General features: G+C 47.4%; 53 non-coding genes and 3 pseudogenes across 53 annotated transcripts; all 56 read right to left on the bottom strand.

Annotated features, from left to right (window-relative positions):
* Nucleotides 1-176: 176 nt before the first annotated feature.
* Nucleotides 177-295, bottom strand: LOC146286073 (5S ribosomal RNA). Its single transcript, XR_014760418.1, has one exon. It is a non-coding gene; the product is annotated as a 5S ribosomal RNA (ribosomal RNA).
* Nucleotides 296-471: 176 nt separating this feature from the next.
* LOC146286072 (5S ribosomal RNA) lies at nucleotides 472-590 on the bottom strand. Its single transcript, XR_014760998.1, has one exon. It is a non-coding gene; the product is annotated as a 5S ribosomal RNA (ribosomal RNA).
* A 180-nt stretch (nucleotides 591-770) lies between these two features.
* On the bottom strand, nucleotides 771-889 carry LOC146286071 (5S ribosomal RNA). Its single transcript, XR_014760417.1, has one exon. It is a non-coding gene; the product is annotated as a 5S ribosomal RNA (ribosomal RNA).
* A 176-nt stretch (nucleotides 890-1,065) lies between these two features.
* On the bottom strand, nucleotides 1,066-1,184 carry LOC146286070 (5S ribosomal RNA). The gene has a single exon (XR_014760416.1). It is a non-coding gene; the product is annotated as a 5S ribosomal RNA (ribosomal RNA).
* Nucleotides 1,185-1,362: 178 nt separating this feature from the next.
* On the bottom strand, nucleotides 1,363-1,481 carry LOC146286069 (5S ribosomal RNA). Its single transcript, XR_014760415.1, has one exon. It is a non-coding gene; the product is annotated as a 5S ribosomal RNA (ribosomal RNA).
* A 210-nt stretch (nucleotides 1,482-1,691) lies between these two features.
* LOC146286068 (5S ribosomal RNA) lies at nucleotides 1,692-1,810 on the bottom strand. Its single transcript, XR_014760414.1, has one exon. It is a non-coding gene; the product is annotated as a 5S ribosomal RNA (ribosomal RNA).
* Nucleotides 1,811-2,012: 202 nt separating this feature from the next.
* Nucleotides 2,013-2,131, bottom strand: LOC146286067 (5S ribosomal RNA). The gene has a single exon (XR_014760803.1). It is a non-coding gene; the product is annotated as a 5S ribosomal RNA (ribosomal RNA).
* Nucleotides 2,132-2,307: 176 nt separating this feature from the next.
* On the bottom strand, nucleotides 2,308-2,426 carry LOC146286066 (5S ribosomal RNA). Its single transcript, XR_014760413.1, has one exon. It is a non-coding gene; the product is annotated as a 5S ribosomal RNA (ribosomal RNA).
* A 178-nt stretch (nucleotides 2,427-2,604) lies between these two features.
* On the bottom strand, nucleotides 2,605-2,723 carry LOC146286065 (5S ribosomal RNA). Its single transcript, XR_014760412.1, has one exon. It is a non-coding gene; the product is annotated as a 5S ribosomal RNA (ribosomal RNA).
* A 202-nt stretch (nucleotides 2,724-2,925) lies between these two features.
* On the bottom strand, nucleotides 2,926-3,044 carry LOC146286064 (5S ribosomal RNA). Its single transcript, XR_014760410.1, has one exon. It is a non-coding gene; the product is annotated as a 5S ribosomal RNA (ribosomal RNA).
* Nucleotides 3,045-3,250: 206 nt separating this feature from the next.
* Nucleotides 3,251-3,369, bottom strand: LOC146286063 (5S ribosomal RNA). Its single transcript, XR_014760409.1, has one exon. It is a non-coding gene; the product is annotated as a 5S ribosomal RNA (ribosomal RNA).
* Nucleotides 3,370-3,545: 176 nt separating this feature from the next.
* Nucleotides 3,546-3,664, bottom strand: LOC146286062 (5S ribosomal RNA). Its single transcript, XR_014760997.1, has one exon. It is a non-coding gene; the product is annotated as a 5S ribosomal RNA (ribosomal RNA).
* Nucleotides 3,665-3,842: 178 nt separating this feature from the next.
* LOC146286061 (5S ribosomal RNA) lies at nucleotides 3,843-3,961 on the bottom strand. The gene has a single exon (XR_014760408.1). It is a non-coding gene; the product is annotated as a 5S ribosomal RNA (ribosomal RNA).
* A 176-nt stretch (nucleotides 3,962-4,137) lies between these two features.
* Nucleotides 4,138-4,256, bottom strand: LOC146286060 (5S ribosomal RNA). Its single transcript, XR_014760407.1, has one exon. It is a non-coding gene; the product is annotated as a 5S ribosomal RNA (ribosomal RNA).
* A 178-nt stretch (nucleotides 4,257-4,434) lies between these two features.
* LOC146286059 (5S ribosomal RNA) lies at nucleotides 4,435-4,553 on the bottom strand. The gene has a single exon (XR_014760406.1). It is a non-coding gene; the product is annotated as a 5S ribosomal RNA (ribosomal RNA).
* A 212-nt stretch (nucleotides 4,554-4,765) lies between these two features.
* On the bottom strand, nucleotides 4,766-4,884 carry LOC146286058 (5S ribosomal RNA). The gene has a single exon (XR_014760405.1). It is a non-coding gene; the product is annotated as a 5S ribosomal RNA (ribosomal RNA).
* Nucleotides 4,885-5,086: 202 nt separating this feature from the next.
* LOC146286057 (5S ribosomal RNA) lies at nucleotides 5,087-5,205 on the bottom strand. The gene has a single exon (XR_014760404.1). It is a non-coding gene; the product is annotated as a 5S ribosomal RNA (ribosomal RNA).
* Nucleotides 5,206-5,381: 176 nt separating this feature from the next.
* Nucleotides 5,382-5,500, bottom strand: LOC146286056 (5S ribosomal RNA). Its single transcript, XR_014760996.1, has one exon. It is a non-coding gene; the product is annotated as a 5S ribosomal RNA (ribosomal RNA).
* A 178-nt stretch (nucleotides 5,501-5,678) lies between these two features.
* On the bottom strand, nucleotides 5,679-5,797 carry LOC146286055 (5S ribosomal RNA). Its single transcript, XR_014760403.1, has one exon. It is a non-coding gene; the product is annotated as a 5S ribosomal RNA (ribosomal RNA).
* A 248-nt stretch (nucleotides 5,798-6,045) lies between these two features.
* On the bottom strand, nucleotides 6,046-6,164 carry LOC146286054 (5S ribosomal RNA). The gene has a single exon (XR_014760402.1). It is a non-coding gene; the product is annotated as a 5S ribosomal RNA (ribosomal RNA).
* Nucleotides 6,165-6,340: 176 nt separating this feature from the next.
* LOC146286053 (5S ribosomal RNA) lies at nucleotides 6,341-6,459 on the bottom strand. Its single transcript, XR_014760401.1, has one exon. It is a non-coding gene; the product is annotated as a 5S ribosomal RNA (ribosomal RNA).
* Nucleotides 6,460-6,719: 260 nt separating this feature from the next.
* Nucleotides 6,720-6,838, bottom strand: LOC146286052 (5S ribosomal RNA). The gene has a single exon (XR_014760399.1). It is a non-coding gene; the product is annotated as a 5S ribosomal RNA (ribosomal RNA).
* A 244-nt stretch (nucleotides 6,839-7,082) lies between these two features.
* On the bottom strand, nucleotides 7,083-7,201 carry LOC146286051 (5S ribosomal RNA). Its single transcript, XR_014761059.1, has one exon. It is a non-coding gene; the product is annotated as a 5S ribosomal RNA (ribosomal RNA).
* A 176-nt stretch (nucleotides 7,202-7,377) lies between these two features.
* Nucleotides 7,378-7,496, bottom strand: LOC146286050 (5S ribosomal RNA). The gene has a single exon (XR_014760398.1). It is a non-coding gene; the product is annotated as a 5S ribosomal RNA (ribosomal RNA).
* Nucleotides 7,497-7,754: 258 nt separating this feature from the next.
* On the bottom strand, nucleotides 7,755-7,873 carry LOC146286049 (5S ribosomal RNA). The gene has a single exon (XR_014760397.1). It is a non-coding gene; the product is annotated as a 5S ribosomal RNA (ribosomal RNA).
* Nucleotides 7,874-8,113: 240 nt separating this feature from the next.
* LOC146286048 (5S ribosomal RNA) lies at nucleotides 8,114-8,232 on the bottom strand. The gene has a single exon (XR_014761058.1). It is a non-coding gene; the product is annotated as a 5S ribosomal RNA (ribosomal RNA).
* A 236-nt stretch (nucleotides 8,233-8,468) lies between these two features.
* Nucleotides 8,469-8,587, bottom strand: LOC146286047 (5S ribosomal RNA). Its single transcript, XR_014760396.1, has one exon. It is a non-coding gene; the product is annotated as a 5S ribosomal RNA (ribosomal RNA).
* Nucleotides 8,588-8,763: 176 nt separating this feature from the next.
* LOC146286046 (5S ribosomal RNA) lies at nucleotides 8,764-8,882 on the bottom strand. Its single transcript, XR_014760395.1, has one exon. It is a non-coding gene; the product is annotated as a 5S ribosomal RNA (ribosomal RNA).
* Nucleotides 8,883-9,104: 222 nt separating this feature from the next.
* Nucleotides 9,105-9,223, bottom strand: LOC146286045 (5S ribosomal RNA). The gene has a single exon (XR_014760393.1). It is a non-coding gene; the product is annotated as a 5S ribosomal RNA (ribosomal RNA).
* Nucleotides 9,224-9,439: 216 nt separating this feature from the next.
* Nucleotides 9,440-9,558, bottom strand: LOC146286044 (5S ribosomal RNA). The gene has a single exon (XR_014761057.1). It is a non-coding gene; the product is annotated as a 5S ribosomal RNA (ribosomal RNA).
* Nucleotides 9,559-9,784: 226 nt separating this feature from the next.
* On the bottom strand, nucleotides 9,785-9,903 carry LOC146286043 (5S ribosomal RNA). The gene has a single exon (XR_014760392.1). It is a non-coding gene; the product is annotated as a 5S ribosomal RNA (ribosomal RNA).
* Nucleotides 9,904-10,079: 176 nt separating this feature from the next.
* Nucleotides 10,080-10,198, bottom strand: LOC146286042 (5S ribosomal RNA). The gene has a single exon (XR_014760391.1). It is a non-coding gene; the product is annotated as a 5S ribosomal RNA (ribosomal RNA).
* Nucleotides 10,199-10,376: 178 nt separating this feature from the next.
* On the bottom strand, nucleotides 10,377-10,495 carry LOC146286041 (5S ribosomal RNA). The gene has a single exon (XR_014760390.1). It is a non-coding gene; the product is annotated as a 5S ribosomal RNA (ribosomal RNA).
* A 218-nt stretch (nucleotides 10,496-10,713) lies between these two features.
* On the bottom strand, nucleotides 10,714-10,832 carry LOC146286040 (5S ribosomal RNA). The gene has a single exon (XR_014760389.1). It is a non-coding gene; the product is annotated as a 5S ribosomal RNA (ribosomal RNA).
* Nucleotides 10,833-11,044: 212 nt separating this feature from the next.
* Nucleotides 11,045-11,163, bottom strand: LOC146286039 (5S ribosomal RNA). The gene has a single exon (XR_014760387.1). It is a non-coding gene; the product is annotated as a 5S ribosomal RNA (ribosomal RNA).
* Nucleotides 11,164-11,339: 176 nt separating this feature from the next.
* LOC146286038 (5S ribosomal RNA) lies at nucleotides 11,340-11,458 on the bottom strand. Its single transcript, XR_014760995.1, has one exon. It is a non-coding gene; the product is annotated as a 5S ribosomal RNA (ribosomal RNA).
* A 178-nt stretch (nucleotides 11,459-11,636) lies between these two features.
* Nucleotides 11,637-11,755, bottom strand: LOC146286037 (5S ribosomal RNA). The gene has a single exon (XR_014760386.1). It is a non-coding gene; the product is annotated as a 5S ribosomal RNA (ribosomal RNA).
* Nucleotides 11,756-11,993: 238 nt separating this feature from the next.
* On the bottom strand, nucleotides 11,994-12,112 carry LOC146286036 (5S ribosomal RNA). Its single transcript, XR_014760385.1, has one exon. It is a non-coding gene; the product is annotated as a 5S ribosomal RNA (ribosomal RNA).
* A 178-nt stretch (nucleotides 12,113-12,290) lies between these two features.
* Nucleotides 12,291-12,409, bottom strand: LOC146286035 (5S ribosomal RNA). Its single transcript, XR_014760384.1, has one exon. It is a non-coding gene; the product is annotated as a 5S ribosomal RNA (ribosomal RNA).
* Nucleotides 12,410-12,585: 176 nt separating this feature from the next.
* On the bottom strand, nucleotides 12,586-12,704 carry LOC146286034 (5S ribosomal RNA). The gene has a single exon (XR_014760383.1). It is a non-coding gene; the product is annotated as a 5S ribosomal RNA (ribosomal RNA).
* Nucleotides 12,705-12,880: 176 nt separating this feature from the next.
* On the bottom strand, nucleotides 12,881-12,999 carry LOC146286033 (5S ribosomal RNA). The gene has a single exon (XR_014760382.1). It is a non-coding gene; the product is annotated as a 5S ribosomal RNA (ribosomal RNA).
* A 178-nt stretch (nucleotides 13,000-13,177) lies between these two features.
* Nucleotides 13,178-13,296, bottom strand: LOC146286032 (5S ribosomal RNA). Its single transcript, XR_014760381.1, has one exon. It is a non-coding gene; the product is annotated as a 5S ribosomal RNA (ribosomal RNA).
* A 208-nt stretch (nucleotides 13,297-13,504) lies between these two features.
* LOC146286031 (5S ribosomal RNA) lies at nucleotides 13,505-13,623 on the bottom strand. The gene has a single exon (XR_014760380.1). It is a non-coding gene; the product is annotated as a 5S ribosomal RNA (ribosomal RNA).
* A 206-nt stretch (nucleotides 13,624-13,829) lies between these two features.
* Nucleotides 13,830-13,948, bottom strand: LOC146286030 (5S ribosomal RNA). Its single transcript, XR_014760802.1, has one exon. It is a non-coding gene; the product is annotated as a 5S ribosomal RNA (ribosomal RNA).
* A 170-nt stretch (nucleotides 13,949-14,118) lies between these two features.
* LOC146286029 (5S ribosomal RNA) lies at nucleotides 14,119-14,237 on the bottom strand. Its single transcript, XR_014761929.1, has one exon. It is a non-coding gene; the product is annotated as a 5S ribosomal RNA (ribosomal RNA).
* A 178-nt stretch (nucleotides 14,238-14,415) lies between these two features.
* LOC146286028 (5S ribosomal RNA) lies at nucleotides 14,416-14,534 on the bottom strand. The gene has a single exon (XR_014760379.1). It is a non-coding gene; the product is annotated as a 5S ribosomal RNA (ribosomal RNA).
* A 196-nt stretch (nucleotides 14,535-14,730) lies between these two features.
* LOC146286027 (5S ribosomal RNA) lies at nucleotides 14,731-14,849 on the bottom strand. Its single transcript, XR_014761942.1, has one exon. It is a non-coding gene; the product is annotated as a 5S ribosomal RNA (ribosomal RNA).
* A 172-nt stretch (nucleotides 14,850-15,021) lies between these two features.
* Nucleotides 15,022-15,140, bottom strand: LOC146286026 (5S ribosomal RNA; annotated as a pseudogene).
* A 184-nt stretch (nucleotides 15,141-15,324) lies between these two features.
* On the bottom strand, nucleotides 15,325-15,443 carry LOC146286025 (5S ribosomal RNA). The gene has a single exon (XR_014761137.1). It is a non-coding gene; the product is annotated as a 5S ribosomal RNA (ribosomal RNA).
* A 188-nt stretch (nucleotides 15,444-15,631) lies between these two features.
* LOC146286024 (5S ribosomal RNA) lies at nucleotides 15,632-15,750 on the bottom strand (annotated as a pseudogene).
* A 196-nt stretch (nucleotides 15,751-15,946) lies between these two features.
* LOC146286023 (5S ribosomal RNA) lies at nucleotides 15,947-16,065 on the bottom strand. The gene has a single exon (XR_014761310.1). It is a non-coding gene; the product is annotated as a 5S ribosomal RNA (ribosomal RNA).
* A 176-nt stretch (nucleotides 16,066-16,241) lies between these two features.
* LOC146286022 (5S ribosomal RNA) lies at nucleotides 16,242-16,360 on the bottom strand. The gene has a single exon (XR_014760378.1). It is a non-coding gene; the product is annotated as a 5S ribosomal RNA (ribosomal RNA).
* A 182-nt stretch (nucleotides 16,361-16,542) lies between these two features.
* LOC146286021 (5S ribosomal RNA) lies at nucleotides 16,543-16,661 on the bottom strand. Its single transcript, XR_014760801.1, has one exon. It is a non-coding gene; the product is annotated as a 5S ribosomal RNA (ribosomal RNA).
* A 178-nt stretch (nucleotides 16,662-16,839) lies between these two features.
* LOC146286020 (5S ribosomal RNA) lies at nucleotides 16,840-16,958 on the bottom strand. Its single transcript, XR_014761548.1, has one exon. It is a non-coding gene; the product is annotated as a 5S ribosomal RNA (ribosomal RNA).
* A 176-nt stretch (nucleotides 16,959-17,134) lies between these two features.
* LOC146286019 (5S ribosomal RNA) lies at nucleotides 17,135-17,253 on the bottom strand. The gene has a single exon (XR_014760376.1). It is a non-coding gene; the product is annotated as a 5S ribosomal RNA (ribosomal RNA).
* Nucleotides 17,254-17,435: 182 nt separating this feature from the next.
* LOC146286018 (5S ribosomal RNA) overlaps nucleotides 17,436-17,500 on the bottom strand; it is a 109-nt pseudogene continuing 44 nt past the window's right edge.

The following is a 17,500-nucleotide window of genomic DNA, read 5'->3' as shown; positions in this document are numbered from 1 at the left end:
ATACAGATTTGGCAATTGACAATGCAAGGTGGTCTCTCTCTCTCTCTCTCTCTCTCTCTCTCTCTCTCTCTCTCTCTCTCTCTCTCTCGTCAAAATGAAAACTGCTTCCAGCCCCTTTCATGAAGGACTACTTGTGCATATTGCAACATTTCAGTTTCTAAGTGAATGAGCAAAAGAGCATACAGCACCTGGTATTCCCAGGCGGTCTCCCATCCAAGTACTAACCAGGCCCGACCCTGCTTAGCTTCCGAGATCAGACGAGATCGGGCGTTGCCAGGCTGGTATGGCCGTACGAAATAAGTTGACAACCATAGGCTACTTATCCATATACAGATTTGGCAATTGACAATGCAAGGTGGTCTCTCTCTCTCTCTCTCTCTCGTGTCAAAATGAAAACTGCTTCCAGCCCCTTTCATGAAGGACTACTTGTGCATATTGCTACATTTCAGTTTCTAAGTGAATGAGCAAAAGAGCATACAGCACCTGGTATTCCCAGGCGGTCTCCCATCCAAGTACTAACCAGGCCCGACCCTGCTTAGCTTCCGAGATCAGACGAGATCGGGCGTTGCCAGGCTGGTATGGCCGTACAAAATAAGTTGACAACCATAGGCTACTTATCCATATACAGATTTGGCAATTGACAATGCAAGGTGGTCTCTCTCTCTCTCTCTCTCTCTCTCGTGTCAAAATGAAAACTGCTTCCAGCCCCTTTCATGAAGGACTACTTGTGCATATTGCAACATTTCAGTTTCTAAGTGAATGAGCAAAAGAGCATACAGCACCTGGTATTCCCAGGCGGTCTCCCATCCAAGTACTAACCAGGCCCGACCCTGCTTAGCTTCCGAGATCAGACGAGATCGGGCGTTGCCAGGCTGGTATGGCCGTACGAAATAAGTTGACAACCATAGGCTACTTATCCATATACAGATTTGGCAATTGACAATGCAAGGTGGTCTCTCTCTCTCTCTCTCTCTCGTGTCAAAATGAAAACTGCTTCCAGCCCCTTTCATGAAGGACTACTTGTGCATATTGCTACATTTCAGTTTCTAAGTGAATGAGCAAAAGAGCATACAGCACCTGGTATTCCCAGGCGGTCTCCCATCCAAGTACTAACCAGGCCCGACCCTGCTTAGCTTCCGAGATCAGACGAGATCGGGCGTTGCCAGGCTGGTATGGCCGTACGAAATAAGTTGACAACCATAGGCTACTTATCCATATACAGATTTGGCAATTGACAATGCAAGGTGGTCTCTCTCTCTCTCTCTCTCTCTCGTGTCAAAATGAAAACTGCTTCCAGCCCCTTTCATGAAGGACTACTTGTGCATATTGCAACATTTCAGTTTCTAAGTGAATGAGCAAAAGAGCATACAGCACCTGGTATTCCCAGGCGGTCTCCCATCCAAGTACTAACCAGGCCCGACCCTGCTTAGCTTCCGAGATCAGACGAGATCGGGCGTTGCCAGGCTGGTATGGCCGTACGAAATAAGTTGACAACCATAGGCTACTTATCCATATACAGATTTGGCAATTGACAATGCAAGGTGGTCTCTCTCTCTCTCTCTCTCTCTCTCTCTCTCTCTCTCTCTCTCTCTCTCTCTCTCGTGTCAAAATGAAAACTGCTTCCAGCCCCTTTCATGAAGGACTACTTGTTTATATTGCAACATTTCAGTTTCTAAGTGAATGAGCAAAAGAGCATACAGCACCTGGTATTCCCAGGCGGTCTCCCATCCAAGTACTAACCAGGCCCGACCCTGCTTAGCTTCCGAGATCAGACGAGATCGGGCGTTGCCAGGCTGGTATGGCCGTACGAAATAAGTTGACAACCATAGGCTACTTATCCATATACAGATTTGGCAATTGACAATGCAAGGTGGTCTCTCTCTCTCTCTCTCTCTCTCTCTCTCTCTCTCTCTCTCTCTCTCTCGTCAAAATGAAAACTGCTTCCAGCCCCTTTCATGAAGGACTACTTGTGCATATTGCAACATTTCAGTTTCTAAGTGAATGAGCAAAAGAGCATACAGCACCTGGTATTCCCAGGCGGTCTCCCATCCAAGTACTAACCAGGCCCGACCCTGCTTAGCTTCCGAGATCAGACGAGATCGGGCGTTGCCAGGCTGGTATGGCCATACGAAATAAGTTGACAACCATAGGCTACTTATCCATATACAGATTTGGCAATTGACAATGCAAGGTGGTCTCTCTCTCTCTCTCTCTCTCGTGTCAAAATGAAAACTGCTTCCAGCCCCTTTCATGAAGGACTACTTGTGCATATTGCTACATTTCAGTTTCTAAGTGAATGAGCAAAAGAGCATACAGCACCTGGTATTCCCAGGCGGTCTCCCATCCAAGTACTAACCAGGCCCGACCCTGCTTAGCTTCCGAGATCAGACGAGATCGGGCGTTGCCAGGCTGGTATGGCCGTACGAAATAAGTTGACAACCATAGGCTACTTATCCATATACAGATTTGGCAATTGACAATGCAAGGTGGTCTCTCTCTCTCTCTCTCTCTCTCGTGTCAAAATGAAAACTGCTTCCAGCCCCTTTCATGAAGGACTACTTGTGCATATTGCAACATTTCAGTTTCTAAGTGAATGAGCAAAAGAGCATACAGCACCTGGTATTCCCAGGCGGTCTCCCATCCAAGTACTAACCAGGCCCGACCCTGCTTAGCTTCCGAGATCAGACGAGATCGGGCGTTGCCAGGCTGGTATGGCCGTACGAAATAAGTTGACAACCATAGGCTACTTATCCATATACAGATTTGGCAATTGACAATGCAAGGTGGTCTCTCTCTCTCTCTCTCTCTCTCTCTCTCTCTCTCTCTCTCTCTCTCGTGTCAAAATGAAAACTGCTTCCAGCCCCTTTCATGAAGGACTACTTGTTTATATTGCAACATTTCAGTTTCTAAGTGAATGAGCAAAAGAGCATACAGCACCTGGTATTCCCAGGCGGTCTCCCATCCAAGTACTAACCAGGCCCGACCCTGCTTAGCTTCCGAGATCAGACGAGATCGGGCGTTGCCAGGCTGGTATGGCCGTACGAAATAAGTTGACAACCATAGGCTACTTATCCATATACAGATTTGGCAATTGACAATGCAAGGTGGTCTCTCTCTCTCTCTCTCTCTCTCTCTCTCTCTCTCTCTCTCTCTCTCTCTCTCGTCAAAATGAAAACTGCTTCCAGCCCCTTTCATGAAGGACTACTTGTGCATATTGCAACATTTCAGTTTCTAAGTGAATGAGCAAAAGAGCATACAGCACCTGGTATTCCCAGGCGGTCTCCCATCCAAGTACTAACCAGGCCCGACCCTGCTTAGCTTCCGAGATCAGACGAGATCGGGCGTTGCCAGGCTGGTATGGCCGTACGAAATAAGTTGACAACCATAGGCTACTTATCCATATACAGATTTGGCAATTGACAATGCAAGGTGGTCTCTCTCTCTCTCTCTCTCTCGTGTCAAAATGAAAACTGCTTCCAGCCCCTTTCATGAAGGACTACTTGTGCATATTGCTACATTTCAGTTTCTAAGTGAATGAGCAAAAGAGCATACAGCACCTGGTATTCCCAGGCGGTCTCCCATCCAAGTACTAACCAGGCCCGACCCTGCTTAGCTTCCGAGATCAGACGAGATCGGGCGTTGCCAGGCTGGTATGGCCGTACAAAATAAGTTGACAACCATAGGCTACTTATCCATATACAGATTTGGCAATTGACAATGCAAGGTGGTCTCTCTCTCTCTCTCTCTCTCTCGTGTCAAAATGAAAACTGCTTCCAGCCCCTTTCATGAAGGACTACTTGTGCATATTGCAACATTTCAGTTTCTAAGTGAATGAGCAAAAGAGCATACAGCACCTGGTATTCCCAGGCGGTCTCCCATCCAAGTACTAACCAGGCCCGACCCTGCTTAGCTTCCGAGATCAGACGAGATCGGGCGTTGCCAGGCTGGTATGGCCGTACGAAATAAGTTGACAACCATAGGCTACTTATCCATATACAGATTTGGCAATTGACAATGCAAGGTGGTCTCTCTCTCTCTCTCTCTCTCGTGTCAAAATGAAAACTGCTTCCAGCCCCTTTCATGAAGGACTACTTGTGCATATTGCTACATTTCAGTTTCTAAGTGAATGAGCAAAAGAGCATACAGCACCTGGTATTCCCAGGCGGTCTCCCATCCAAGTACTAACCAGGCCCGACCCTGCTTAGCTTCCGAGATCAGACGAGATCGGGCGTTGCCAGGCTGGTATGGCCGTACGAAATAAGTTGACAACCATAGGCTACTTATCCATATACAGATTTGGCAATTGACAATGCAAGGTGGTCTCTCTCTCTCTCTCTCTCTCTCGTGTCAAAATGAAAACTGCTTCCAGCCCCTTTCATGAAGGACTACTTGTGCATATTGCAACATTTCAGTTTCTAAGTGAATGAGCAAAAGAGCATACAGCACCTGGTATTCCCAGGCGGTCTCCCATCCAAGTACTAACCAGGCCCGACCCTGCTTAGCTTCCGAGATCAGACGAGATCGGGCGTTGCCAGGCTGGTATGGCCGTACGAAATAAGTTGACAACCATAGGCTACTTATCCATATACAGATTTGGCAATTGACAATGCAAGGTGGTCTCTCTCTCTCTCTCTCTCTCTCTCTCTCTCTCTCTCTCTCTCTCTCTCTCTCTCTCGTGTCAAAATGAAAACTGCTTCCAGCCCCTTTCATGAAGGACTACTTGTTTATATTGCAACATTTCAGTTTCTAAGTGAATGAGCAAAAGAGCATACAGCACCTGGTATTCCCAGGCGGTCTCCCATCCAAGTACTAACCAGGCCCGACCCTGCTTAGCTTCCGAGATCAGACGAGATCGGGCGTTGCCAGGCTGGTATGGCCGTACGAAATAAGTTGACAACCATAGGCTACTTATCCATATACAGATTTGGCAATTGACAATGCAAGGTGGTCTCTCTCTCTCTCTCTCTCTCTCTCTCTCTCTCTCTCTCTCTCTCTCTCGTCAAAATGAAAACTGCTTCCAGCCCCTTTCATGAAGGACTACTTGTGCATATTGCAACATTTCAGTTTCTAAGTGAATGAGCAAAAGAGCATACAGCACCTGGTATTCCCAGGCGGTCTCCCATCCAAGTACTAACCAGGCCCGACCCTGCTTAGCTTCCGAGATCAGACGAGATCGGGCGTTGCCAGGCTGGTATGGCCGTACGAAATAAGTTGACAACCATAGGCTACTTATCCATATACAGATTTGGCAATTGACAATGCAAGGTGGTCTCTCTCTCTCTCTCTCTCTCGTGTCAAAATGAAAACTGCTTCCAGCCCCTTTCATGAAGGACTACTTGTGCATATTGCTACATTTCAGTTTCTAAGTGAATGAGCAAAAGAGCATACAGCACCTGGTATTCCCAGGCGGTCTCCCATCCAAGTACTAACCAGGCCCGACCCTGCTTAGCTTCCGAGATCAGACGAGATCGGGCGTTGCCAGGCTGGTATGGCCGTACAAAATAAGTTGACAACCATAGGCTACTTATCCATATACAGATTTGGCAATTGACAATGCAAGGTGGTCTCTCTCTCTCTCTCTCTCTCTCGTGTCAAAATGAAAACTGCTTCCAGCCCCTTTCATGAAGGACTACTTGTGCATATTGCAACATTTCAGTTTCTAAGTGAATGAGCAAAAGAGCATACAGCACCTGGTATTCCCAGGCGGTCTCCCATCCAAGTACTAACCAGGCCCGACCCTGCTTAGCTTCCGAGATCAGACGAGATCGGGCGTTGCCAGGCTGGTATGGCCGTACGAAATAAGTTGACAACCATAGGCTACTTATCCATATACAGATTTGGCAATTGACAATGCAAGGTGGTCTCTCTCTCTCTCTCTCTCTCTCTCTCTCTCTCTCTCTCTCTCTCTCTCTCTCTCTCTCTCTCTCTCTCTCTCTCTCTCTCTCTCTCTCTCTCGTGTCAAAATGAAAACTGCTTCCAGCCCCTTTCATGAAGGACTACTTGTTTATATTGCAACATTTCAGTTTCTAAGTGAATGAGCAAAAGAGCATACAGCACCTGGTATTCCCAGGCGGTCTCCCATCCAAGTACTAACCAGGCCCGACCCTGCTTAGCTTCCGAGATCAGACGAGATCGGGCGTTGCCAGGCTGGTATGGCCGTACGAAATAAGTTGACAACCATAGGCTACTTATCCATATACAGATTTGGCAATTGACAATGCAAGGTGGTCTCTCTCTCTCTCTCTCTCTCGTGTCAAAATGAAAACTGCTTCCAGCCCCTTTCATGAAGGACTACTTGTGCATATTGCAACATTTCAGTTTCTAAGTGAATGAGCAAAAGAGCATACAGCACCTGGTATTCCCAGGCGGTCTCCCATCCAAGTACTAACCAGGCCCGACCCTGCTTAGCTTCCGAGATCAGACGAGATCGGGCGTTGCCAGGCTGGTATGGCCGTACGAAATAAGTTGACAACCATAGGCTACTTATCCATATACAGATTTGGCAATTGACAATGCAAGGTGGTCTCTCTCTCTCTCTCTCTCTCTCTCTCTCTCTCTCTCTCTCTCTCTCTCTCTCTCTCTCTCTCTCTCTCTCTCTCTCTCTCTCTCTCTCTCTCTCTCTCTCTCTCGTGTCAAAATGAAAACTGCTTCCAGCCCCTTTCATGAAGGACTACTTGTTTATATTGCAACATTTCAGTTTCTAAGTGAATGAGCAAAAGAGCATACAGCACCTGGTATTCCCAGGCGGTCTCCCATCCAAGTACTAACCAGGCCCGACCCTGCTTAGCTTCCGAGATCAGACGAGATCGGGCGTTGCCAGGCTGGTATGGCCGTACGAAATAAGTTGACAACCATAGGCTACTTATCCATATACAGATTTGGCAATTGACAATGCAAGGCGGTCTCTCTCTCTCTCTCTCTCTCTCTCTCTCTCTCTCTCTCTCTCTCTCTCTCTCTCTCTCTCTCTCTCTCTCTCTCTCTCTCTCTCTCTCGTGTCAAAATGAAAACTGCTTCCAGCCCCTTTCATGAAGGACTACTTGTTTATATTGCAACATTTCAGTTTCTAAGTGAATGAGCAAAAGAGCATACAGCACCTGGTATTCCCAGGCGGTCTCCCATCCAAGTACTAACCAGGCCCGACCCTGCTTAGCTTCCGAGATCAGACGAGATCGGGCGTTGCCAGGCTGGTATGGCCGCACGAAATAAGTTGACAACCATAGGCTACTTATCCATATACAGATTTGGCAATTGACAATGCAAGGTGGTCTCTCTCTCTCTCTCTCTCTCGTGTCAAAATGAAAACTGCTTCCAGCCCCTTTCATGAAGGACTACTTGTGCATATTGCAACATTTCAGTTTCTAAGTGAATGAGCAAAAGAGCATACAGCACCTGGTATTCCCAGGCGGTCTCCCATCCAAGTACTAACCAGGCCCGACCCTGCTTAGCTTCCGAGATCAGACGAGATCGGGCGTTGCCAGGCTGGTATGGCCGTACGAAATAAGTTGACAACCATAGGCTACTTATCCATATACAGATTTGGCAATTGACAATGCAAGGTGGTCTCTCTCTCTCTCTCTCTCTCTCTCTCTCTCTCTCTCTCTCTCTCTCTCTCTCTCTCTCTCTCTCTCTCTCTCTCTCTCTCTCTCTCTCTCTCTCTCTCTCTCGTGTCAAAATGAAAACTGCTTCCAGCCCCTTTCATGAAGGACTACTTGTTTATATTGCAACATTTCAGTTTCTAAGTGAATGAGCAAAAGAGCATACAGCACCTGGTATTCCCAGGCGGTCTCCCATCCAAGTACTAACCAGGCCCGACCCTGCTTAGCTTCCGAGATCAGACGAGATCGGGCGTTGCCAGGCTGGTATGGCCGTACGAAATAAGTTGACAACCATAGGCTACTTATCCATATACAGATTTGGCAATTGACAATGCAAGGCGGTCTCTCTCTCTCTCTCTCTCTCTCTCTCTCTCTCTCTCTCTCTCTCTCTCTCTCTCTCTCTCTCTCTCTCTCTCTCTCTCTCTCTCGTGTCAAAATGAAAACTGCTTCCAGCCCCTTTCATGAAGGACTACTTGTTTATATTGCAACATTTCAGTTTCTAAGTGAATGAGCAAAAGAGCATACAGCACCTGGTATTCCCAGGCGGTCTCCCATCCAAGTACTAACCAGGCCCGACCCTGCTTAGCTTCCGAGATCAGACGAGATCGGGCGTTGCCAGGCTGGTATGGCCGCACGAAATAAGTTGACAACCATAGGCTACTTATCCATATACAGATTTGGCAATTGACAATGCAAGGTGGTCTCTCTCTCTCTCTCTCTCTCTCTCTCTCTCTCTCTCTCTCTCTCTCTCTCTCTCTCTCTCTCTCTCTCTCTCTCTCTCTCGTGTCAAAATGAAAACTGCTTCCAGCCCCTTTCATGAAGGACTACTTGTTTATATTGCAACATTTCAGTTTCTAAGTGAATGAGCAAAAGAGCATACAGCACCTGGTATTCCCAGGCGGTCTCCCATCCAAGTACTAACCAGGCCCGACCCTGCTTAGCTTCCGAGATCAGACGAGATCGGGCGTTGCCAGGCTGGTATGGCCGTACGAAATAAGTTGACAACCATAGGCTACTTATCCATATACAGATTTGGCAATTGACAATGCAAGGTGGTCTCTCTCTCTCTCTCTCTCTCGTGTCAAAATGAAAACTGCTTCCAGCCCCTTTCATGAAGGACTACTTGTGCATATTGCAACATTTCAGTTTCTAAGTGAATGAGCAAAAGAGCATACAGCACCTGGTATTCCCAGGCGGTCTCCCATCCAAGTACTAACCAGGCCCGACCCTGCTTAGCTTCCGAGATCAGACGAGATCGGGCGTTGCCAGGCTGGTATGGCCGTACGAAATAAGTTGACAACCATAGGCTACTTATCCATATACAGATTTGGCAATTGACAATGCAAGGTGGTCTCTCTCTCTCTCTCTCTCTCTCTCTCTCTCTCTCTCTCTCTCTCTCTCTCTCTCTCTCTCTCTCTCGTGTCAAAATGAAAACTGCTTCCAGCCCCTTTCATGAAGGACTACTTGTTTATATTGCAACATTTCAGTTTCTAAGTGAATGAGCAAAAGAGCATACAGCACCTGGTATTCCCAGGCGGTCTCCCATCCAAGTACTAACCAGGCCCGACCCTGCTTAGCTTCCGAGATCAGACGAGATCGGGCGTTGCCAGGCTGGTATGGCCGTACGAAATAAGTTGACAACCATAGGCTACTTATCCATATACAGATTTGGCAATTGACAATGCAAGGCGGTCTCTCTCTCTCTCTCTCTCTCTCTCTCTCTCTCTCTCTCTCTCTCTCTCTCTCTCTCTCTCGTGTCAAAATGAAAACTGCTTCCAGCCCCTTTCATGAAGGACTACTTGTTTATATTGCAACATTTCAGTTTCTAAGTGAATGAGCAAAAGAGCATACAGCACCTGGTATTCCCAGGCGGTCTCCCATCCAAGTACTAACCAGGCCCGACCCTGCTTAGCTTCCGAGATCAGACGAGATCGGGCGTTGCCAGGCTGGTATGGCCGCACGAAATAAGTTGACAACCATAGGCTACTTATCCATATACAGATTTGGCAATTGACAATGCAAGGTGGTCTCTCTCTCTCTCTCTCTCTCTCTCTCTCTCTCTCTCTCTCTCTCTCTCTCTCTCTCTCTCTCTCTCTCTCTCGTCAAAATGAAAACTGCTTCCAGCCCCTTTCATGAAGGACTACTTGTGCATATTGCAACATTTCAGTTTCTAAGTGAATGAGCAAAAGAGCATACAGCACCTGGTATTCCCAGGCGGTCTCCCATCCAAGTACTAACCAGGCCCGACCCTGCTTAGCTTCCGAGATCAGACGAGATCGGGCGTTGCCAGGCTGGTATGGCCGTACGAAATAAGTTGACAACCATAGGCTACTTATCCATATACAGATTTGGCAATTGACAATGCAAGGTGGTCTCTCTCTCTCTCTCTCTCTCGTGTCAAAATGAAAACTGCTTCCAGCCCCTTTCATGAAGGACTACTTGTTTATATTGCTACATTTCAGTTTCTAAGTGAATGAGCAAAAGAGCATACAGCACCTGGTATTCCCAGGCGGTCTCCCATCCAAGTACTAACCAGGCCCGACCCTGCTTAGCTTCCGAGATCAGACGAGATCGGGCGTTGCCAGGCTGGTATGGCCGTACGAAATAAGTTGACAACCATAGGCTACTTATCCATATACAGATTTGGCAATTGACAATGCAAGGTGGTCTCTCTCTCTCTCTCTCTCTCTCGTGTCAAAATGAAAACTGCTTCCAGCCCCTTTCATGAAGGACTACTTGTGCATATTGCAACATTTCAGTTTCTAAGTGAATGAGCAAAAGAGCATACAGCACCTGGTATTCCCAGGCGGTCTCCCATCCAAGTACTAACCAGGCCCGACCCTGCTTAGCTTCCGAGATCAGACGAGATCGGGCGTTGCCAGGCTGGTATGGCCGTACGAAATAAGTTGACAACCATAGGCTACTTATCCATATACAGATTTGGCAATTGACAATGCAAGGTGGTCTCTCTCTCTCTCTCTCTCTCTCTCTCTCTCTCTCTCTCTCTCTCTCTCTCTCTCTCTCTCTCGTGTCAAAATGAAAACTGCTTCCAGCCCCTTTCATGAAGGACTACTTGTTTATATTGCAACATTTCAGTTTCTAAGTGAATGAGCAAAAGAGCATACAGCACCTGGTATTCCCAGGCGGTCTCCCATCCAAGTACTAACCAGGCCCGACCCTGCTTAGCTTCCGAGATCAGACGAGATCGGGCGTTGCCAGGCTGGTATGGCCGTACGAAATAAGTTGACAACCATAGGCTACTTATCCATATACAGATTTGGCAATTGACAATGCAAGGTGGTCTCTCTCTCTCTCTCTCTCTCTCTCTCTCTCTCTCTCTCTCTCTCTCTCTCTCTCTCTCGTCAAAATGAAAACTGCTTCCAGCCCCTTTCATGAAGGACTACTTGTGCATATTGCAACATTTCAGTTTCTAAGTGAATGAGCAAAAGAGCATACAGCACCTGGTATTCCCAGGCGGTCTCCCATCCAAGTACTAACCAGGCCCGACCCTGCTTAGCTTCCGAGATCAGACGAGATCGGGCGTTGCCAGGCTGGTATGGCCGTACGAAATAAGTTGACAACCATAGGCTACTTATCCATATACAGATTTGGCAATTGACAATGCAAGGTGGTCTCTCTCTCTCTCTCTCTCTCGTGTCAAAATGAAAACTGCTTCCAGCCCCTTTCATGAAGGACTACTTGTGCATATTGCTACATTTCAGTTTCTAAGTGAATGAGCAAAAGAGCATACAGCACCTGGTATTCCCAGGCGGTCTCCCATCCAAGTACTAACCAGGCCCGACCCTGCTTAGCTTCCGAGATCAGACGAGATCGGGCGTTGCCAGGCTGGTATGGCCGTACAAAATAAGTTGACAACCATAGGCTACTTATCCATATACAGATTTGGCAATTGACAATGCAAGGTGGTCTCTCTCTCTCTCTCTCTCTCTCGTGTCAAAATGAAAACTGCTTCCAGCCCCTTTCATGAAGGACTACTTGTGCATATTGCAACATTTCAGTTTCTAAGTGAATGAGCAAAAGAGCATACAGCACCTGGTATTCCCAGGCGGTCTCCCATCCAAGTACTAACCAGGCCCGACCCTGCTTAGCTTCCGAGATCAGACGAGATCGGGCGTTGCCAGGCTGGTATGGCCGTACGAAATAAGTTGACAACCATAGGCTACTTATCCATATACAGATTTGGCAATTGACAATGCAAGGTGGTCTCTCTCTCTCTCTCTCTCTCTCTCTCTCTCTCTCTCTCTCTCTCTCTCTCTCTCTCTCTCTCTCTCTCTCTCTCTCTCTCTCGTGTCAAAATGAAAACTGCTTCCAGCCCCTTTCATGAAGGACTACTTGTTTATATTGCAACATTTCAGTTTCTAAGTGAATGAGCAAAAGAGCATACAGCACCTGGTATTCCCAGGCGGTCTCCCATCCAAGTACTAACCAGGCCCGACCCTGCTTAGCTTCCGAGATCAGACGAGATCGGGCGTTGCCAGGCTGGTATGGCCGTACGAAATAAGTTGACAACCATAGGCTACTTATCCATATACAGATTTGGCAATTGACAATGCAAGGTGGTCTCTCTCTCTCTCTCTCTCTCTCGTGTCAAAATGAAAACTGCTTCCAGCCCCTTTCATGAAGGACTACTTGTGCATATTGCAACATTTCAGTTTCTAAGTGAATGAGCAAAAGAGCATACAGCACCTGGTATTCCCAGGCGGTCTCCCATCCAAGTACTAACCAGGCCCGACCCTGCTTAGCTTCCGAGATCAGACGAGATCGGGCGTTGCCAGGCTGGTATGGCCGTACGAAATAAGTTGACAACCATAGGCTACTTATCCATATACAGATTTGGCAATTGACAATGCAAGGTGGTCTCTCTCTCTCTCTCTCTCTCGTGTCAAAATGAAAACTGCTTCCAGCCCCTTTCATGAAGGACTACTTGTGCATATTGCAACATTTCAGTTTCTAAGTGAATGAGCAAAAGAGCATACAGCACCTGGTATTCCCAGGCGGTCTCCCATCCAAGTACTAACCAGGCCCGACCCTGCTTAGCTTCCGAGATCAGACGAGATCGGGCGTTGCCAGGCTGGTATGGCCGTACGAAATAAGTTGACAACCATAGGCTACTTATCCATATACAGATTTGGCAATTGACAATGCAAGGTGGTCTCTCTCTCTCTCTCTCTCTCGTGTCAAAATGAAAACTGCTTCCAGCCCCTTTCATGAAGGACTACTTGTGCATATTGCAACATTTCAGTTTCTAAGTGAATGAGCAAAAGAGCATACAGCACCTGGTATTCCCAGGCGGTCTCCCATCCAAGTACTAACCAGGCCCGACCCTGCTTAGCTTCCGAGATCAGACGAGATCGGGCGTTGCCAGGCTGGTATGGCCGTACGAAATAAGTTGACAACCATAGGCTACTTATCCATATACAGATTTGGCAATTGACAATGCAAGGTGGTCTCTCTCTCTCTCTCTCTCTCTCGTGTCAAAATGAAAACTGCTTCCAGCCCCTTTCATGAAGGACTACTTGTGCATATTGCAACATTTCAGTTTCTAAGTGAATGAGCAAAAGAGCATACAGCACCTGGTATTCCCAGGCGGTCTCCCATCCAAGTACTAACCAGGCCCGACCCTGCTTAGCTTCCGAGATCAGACGAGATCGGGCGTTGCCAGGCTGGTATGGCCGTACGAAATAAGTTGACAACCATAGGCTACTTATCCATATACAGATTTGGCAATTGACAATGCAAGGTGGTCTCTCTCTCTCTCTCTCTCTCTCTCTCTCTCTCTCTCTCTCTCTCTCTCTCTCGTGTCAAAATGAAAACTGCTTCCAGCCCCTTTCATGAAGGACTACTTGTTTATATTGCAACATTTCAGTTTCTAAGTGAATGAGCAAAAGAGCATACAGCACCTGGTATTCCCAGGCGGTCTCCCATCCAAGTACTAACCAGGCCCGACCCTGCTTAGCTTCCGAGATCAGACGAGATCGGGCGTTGCCAGGCTGGTATGGCCGTACGAAATAAGTTGACAACCATAGGCTACTTATCCATATACAGATTTGGCAATTGACAATGCAAGGTGGTCTCTCTCTCTCTCTCTCTCTCTCTCTCTCTCTCTCTCTCTCTCTCTCTCTCGTGTCAAAATGAAAACTGCTTCCAGCCCCTTTCATGAAGGACTACTTGTTTATATTGCAACATTTCAGTTTCTAAGTGAATGAGCAAAAGAGCATACAGCACCTGGTATTCCCAGGCGGTCTCCCATCCAAGTACTAACCAGGCCCGACCCTGCTTAGCTTCCGAGATCAGACGAGATCGGGCGTTGCCAGGCTGGTATGGCCATACGAAATAAGTTGACAACCATAGGCTACTTATCCATATACAGATTTGGCAATTGACAATGCAAGGTGGTCTCTCTCTTTCTCTCGTGTCAAAATGAAAACTGCTTCCAGCCCCTTTCATGAAGGACTACTTGTGCATATTGCAACATTTCAGTTTCTAAGTGAATGAGCAAAAGAGCATACAGCACCTGGTATTCCCAGGCGGTCTCCCATCCAAGTATTAACCAGGCCCGACCCTGCTTAGCTTCCGAGATCAGACGAGATCGGGCGTTGCCAGGCTGGTATGGCCGTACGAAATAAGTTGACAACCATAGGCTACTTATCCATATACAGATTTGGCAATTGACAATGCAAGGTGGTCTCTCTCTCTCTCTCTCTCTCTCGTGTCAAAATGAAAACTGCTTCCAGCCCCTTTCATGAAGGACTACTTGTGCATATTGCAACATTTCAGTTTCTAAGTGAATGAGCAAAAGAGCATACAGCACCTGGTATTCCCAGGCGGTCTCCCATCCAAGTACTAACCAGGCCCGACCCTGCTTAGCTTCCGAGATCAGACGAGATCGGGCGTTGCCAGGCTGGTATGGCCGTACGAAATAAGTTGACTACCATAGGCTACTTATCCATATACTGATTTGGCAATTGACAATGCGAGGTGGTCTCTCTCTCTCTCTCTCTCTCTCTCTCTCTCTCTCTCTCTCGTGTCAAAATGAAAACTGCTTCCAGCCCCTTTCATGAAGGACTACTTGTGCATATTGCAACATTTCAGTTTCTAAGTGAATGAGCAAAAGAGCATACAGCACCTGGTATTCCCAGGCGGTCTCCCATCCAAGTACTAACCAGGCCCGACCCTGCTTAGCTTCCGAGACCAGACGAGATCGGGCGTTGCCAGGCTGGTATGGCCGTACAAAATAAGTTGACAACCATAGGCTACTTATCCATATACAGATTTGGCAATTGACAATGCAAGGTGGTCTCTCTCTCTCTCTCTCGTGTCAAAATGAAAACTGCTTCCAGCCCCTTTCATGAAGGACTACTTGTGCATATTGCAACATTTCAGTTTCTAAGTGAATGAGCAAAAGAGCATGCAGCACCTGGTATTCCCAGGTAGTCTCCCATCCAAGTACTAACCAGGCCCGACCCTAATTAGCTTCCGAGATCAGACGAGATCGGGCGTTGCCAGGCTGGTATGGCCGTACGAAATAAGTTGACAACCATAGGCTACTTATCCATATACAGATTTGGCAATTGACAATGCAAGGTGGTCTCTCTCTCTCTCTCTCTCTCTCTCTCTCGTGTCAAAATGGAAACTGCTTCCAGCCCCTTTCATGAAGGACTACTTGTGCATATTGCAAGATTTCAGTTTCTAAGTGAATGAGCAAAAGAGCATACAGCACCTGGTATTCCCAGGCGGTCTCCCATCCAAGTACTAACCAGGCCCGACCCTGCTTAGCTTCCGAGATCAGACGAGATCGGGCGTTGCCAGGCTGGTATGGCCGTAAAATAAGGTGACAACCATAGGCTACTTATCCATATACAGATTTGGCAATTGACAATGCAAGGTGGTCTCTCTCTCTCTCTCTCTCTCTCTCTCCCCCCCTCGTGTCAAAATGAAAACAGCTTCCAGCCCCTTTCATGAAGGACTACTTGTGCATATTGCAAGATTTCAGTTTCTAAGTGAATGAGCAAAAGAGCATACAGCACCTGGTATTCCCAGGCGGTCTCCCATCCAAGTACTAACCAGGCCGGACCCTGCTTAGCTTCCGAGATCAGACGAGATCGGGCGTTGCCAGGCTGGTATGGCCGTACGAAATAAGTTGACAACCATAGGCTACTTATCCATATACTGATTTGGCAATTGACAATGCGAGGTGGTCTCTCTCTCTCTCTCTCTCTCTCTCTCTCTCTCTCTCTCTCGTGTCAAAATGAAAACTGCTTCCAGCCCCTTTCATGAAGGACTACTTGTGCATATTGCAACATTTCAGTTTCTAAGTGAATGAGCAAAAGAGCATACAGCACCTGGTATTCCCAGGCGGTCTCCCATCCAAGTACTAACCAGGCCCGACCCTGCTTAGCTTCCGAGACCAGACGAGATCGGGCGTTGCCAGGCTGGTATGGCCGTACGAAATAAGTTGACAACCATAGGCTACTTATCCATATACAGATTTGGCAATTGACAATGCAAGGTGGTCTCTCTCTCTCTCTCTCTCTCGTGTCAAAATGAAAACTGCTTCCAGCCCCTTTCATGAAGGACTACTTGTGCATATTGCAACATTTCAGTTTCTAAGTGAATGAGCAAAAGAGCATACAGCACCTGGTATTCCCAGGCGGTCTCCCATCCAAGTACTAACCAGGCCCGACCCTGCTTAGCTTCCGAGATCAGACGAGATCGGGCGTTGCCAGGCTGGTATGGCCGTACGAAATAAGTTGACAACCATAGGCTACTTATCCATATACAGATTTGGCAATTGACAATGCAAGGTGGTCTCTCTCTCTCTCTCTCTCTCTCTCTCGTGTCAAAATGGAAACTGCTTCCAGCCCCTTTCATGAAGGACTACTTGTGCATATTGCAACATTTCAGTTTCTAAGTGAATGAGCAAAAGAGCATACAGCACCTGGTATTCCCAGGCGGTCTCCCATCCAAGTACTAACCAGGCCCGACCCTGCTTAGCTTCCGAGATCAGACGAGATCGGGCGTTGCCAGGCTGGTATGGCCATACGAAATAAGTTGACAACCATAGGCTACTTATCCATATACAGATTTGGCAATTGACAATGCAAGGTGGTCTCTCTCTCTCTCTCTCTCTCTCGTGTCAAAATGAAAACTGCTTCCAGCCCCTTTCATGAAGGATTACTTGTGCATATTGCAACATTTCAGTTTCTAAGTGAATGAGCAAAAGAGCATACAGCACCTGGTATTCCCAGGCGGTCTCCCATCCAAGTACTAACCAGGCCCGACCCTGCTTAGCTTCCAAGATCAGACGAGATCGGGCGTTGCCAGGCTGGTATGGCCGTACGAAATAAGTTGACAACCATAGGCTACTTATCCATATACAGATTTGGCAATTGACAATGCAAGGTGGTCTCTCTCTCTCTCTCTCTCTCGTGTCAAAATGAAAACTGCTTCCAGCCCCTTTCATGAAGGACTACTTGTGCATATTGCAACATTTCAGTTTCTAAGTGAATGAGCAAAAGAGCATACAGCACCTGGTATTCCCAGGCGGTCTCCCATCCAAGTACTAACCAGGCCCGACCCTGCTTAGCTTCCGAGATCAGACGAGATCGGGCGTTGCCAGGCTGGTATGGCCGTACGAAATAAGTTGACAACCATAGGCTACTTATCCATATACAGATTTGGCAATTGACAATGCAAGGTGGTCTCTCTCTCTCTCTCTCTCTCTCTCTCGTGTCAAAATGGAAACTGCTTCCAGCCCCTTTCATGAAGGACTACTTGTGCATATTGCAAGATTTCAGTTTCTAAGTGAATGAGCAAAAGAGCATACAGCACCTGGCATTCCCAGGCGGTCTCCCATCCAAGTACTAACCAGGCCCGACCCTGCT

This window comes from Hypomesus nipponensis, chromosome 6 (assembly GCF_054491055.1).
Source record: "Hypomesus nipponensis isolate SF chromosome 6, ASM5449105v1, whole genome shotgun sequence".
Classification (NCBI taxonomy): Eukaryota; Metazoa; Chordata; class Actinopteri; order Osmeriformes; family Osmeridae; genus Hypomesus; species Hypomesus nipponensis.
Note: the sequence above shows the minus strand (reverse complement) of the source record. Positions and strands in the feature narration are given on the sequence as shown.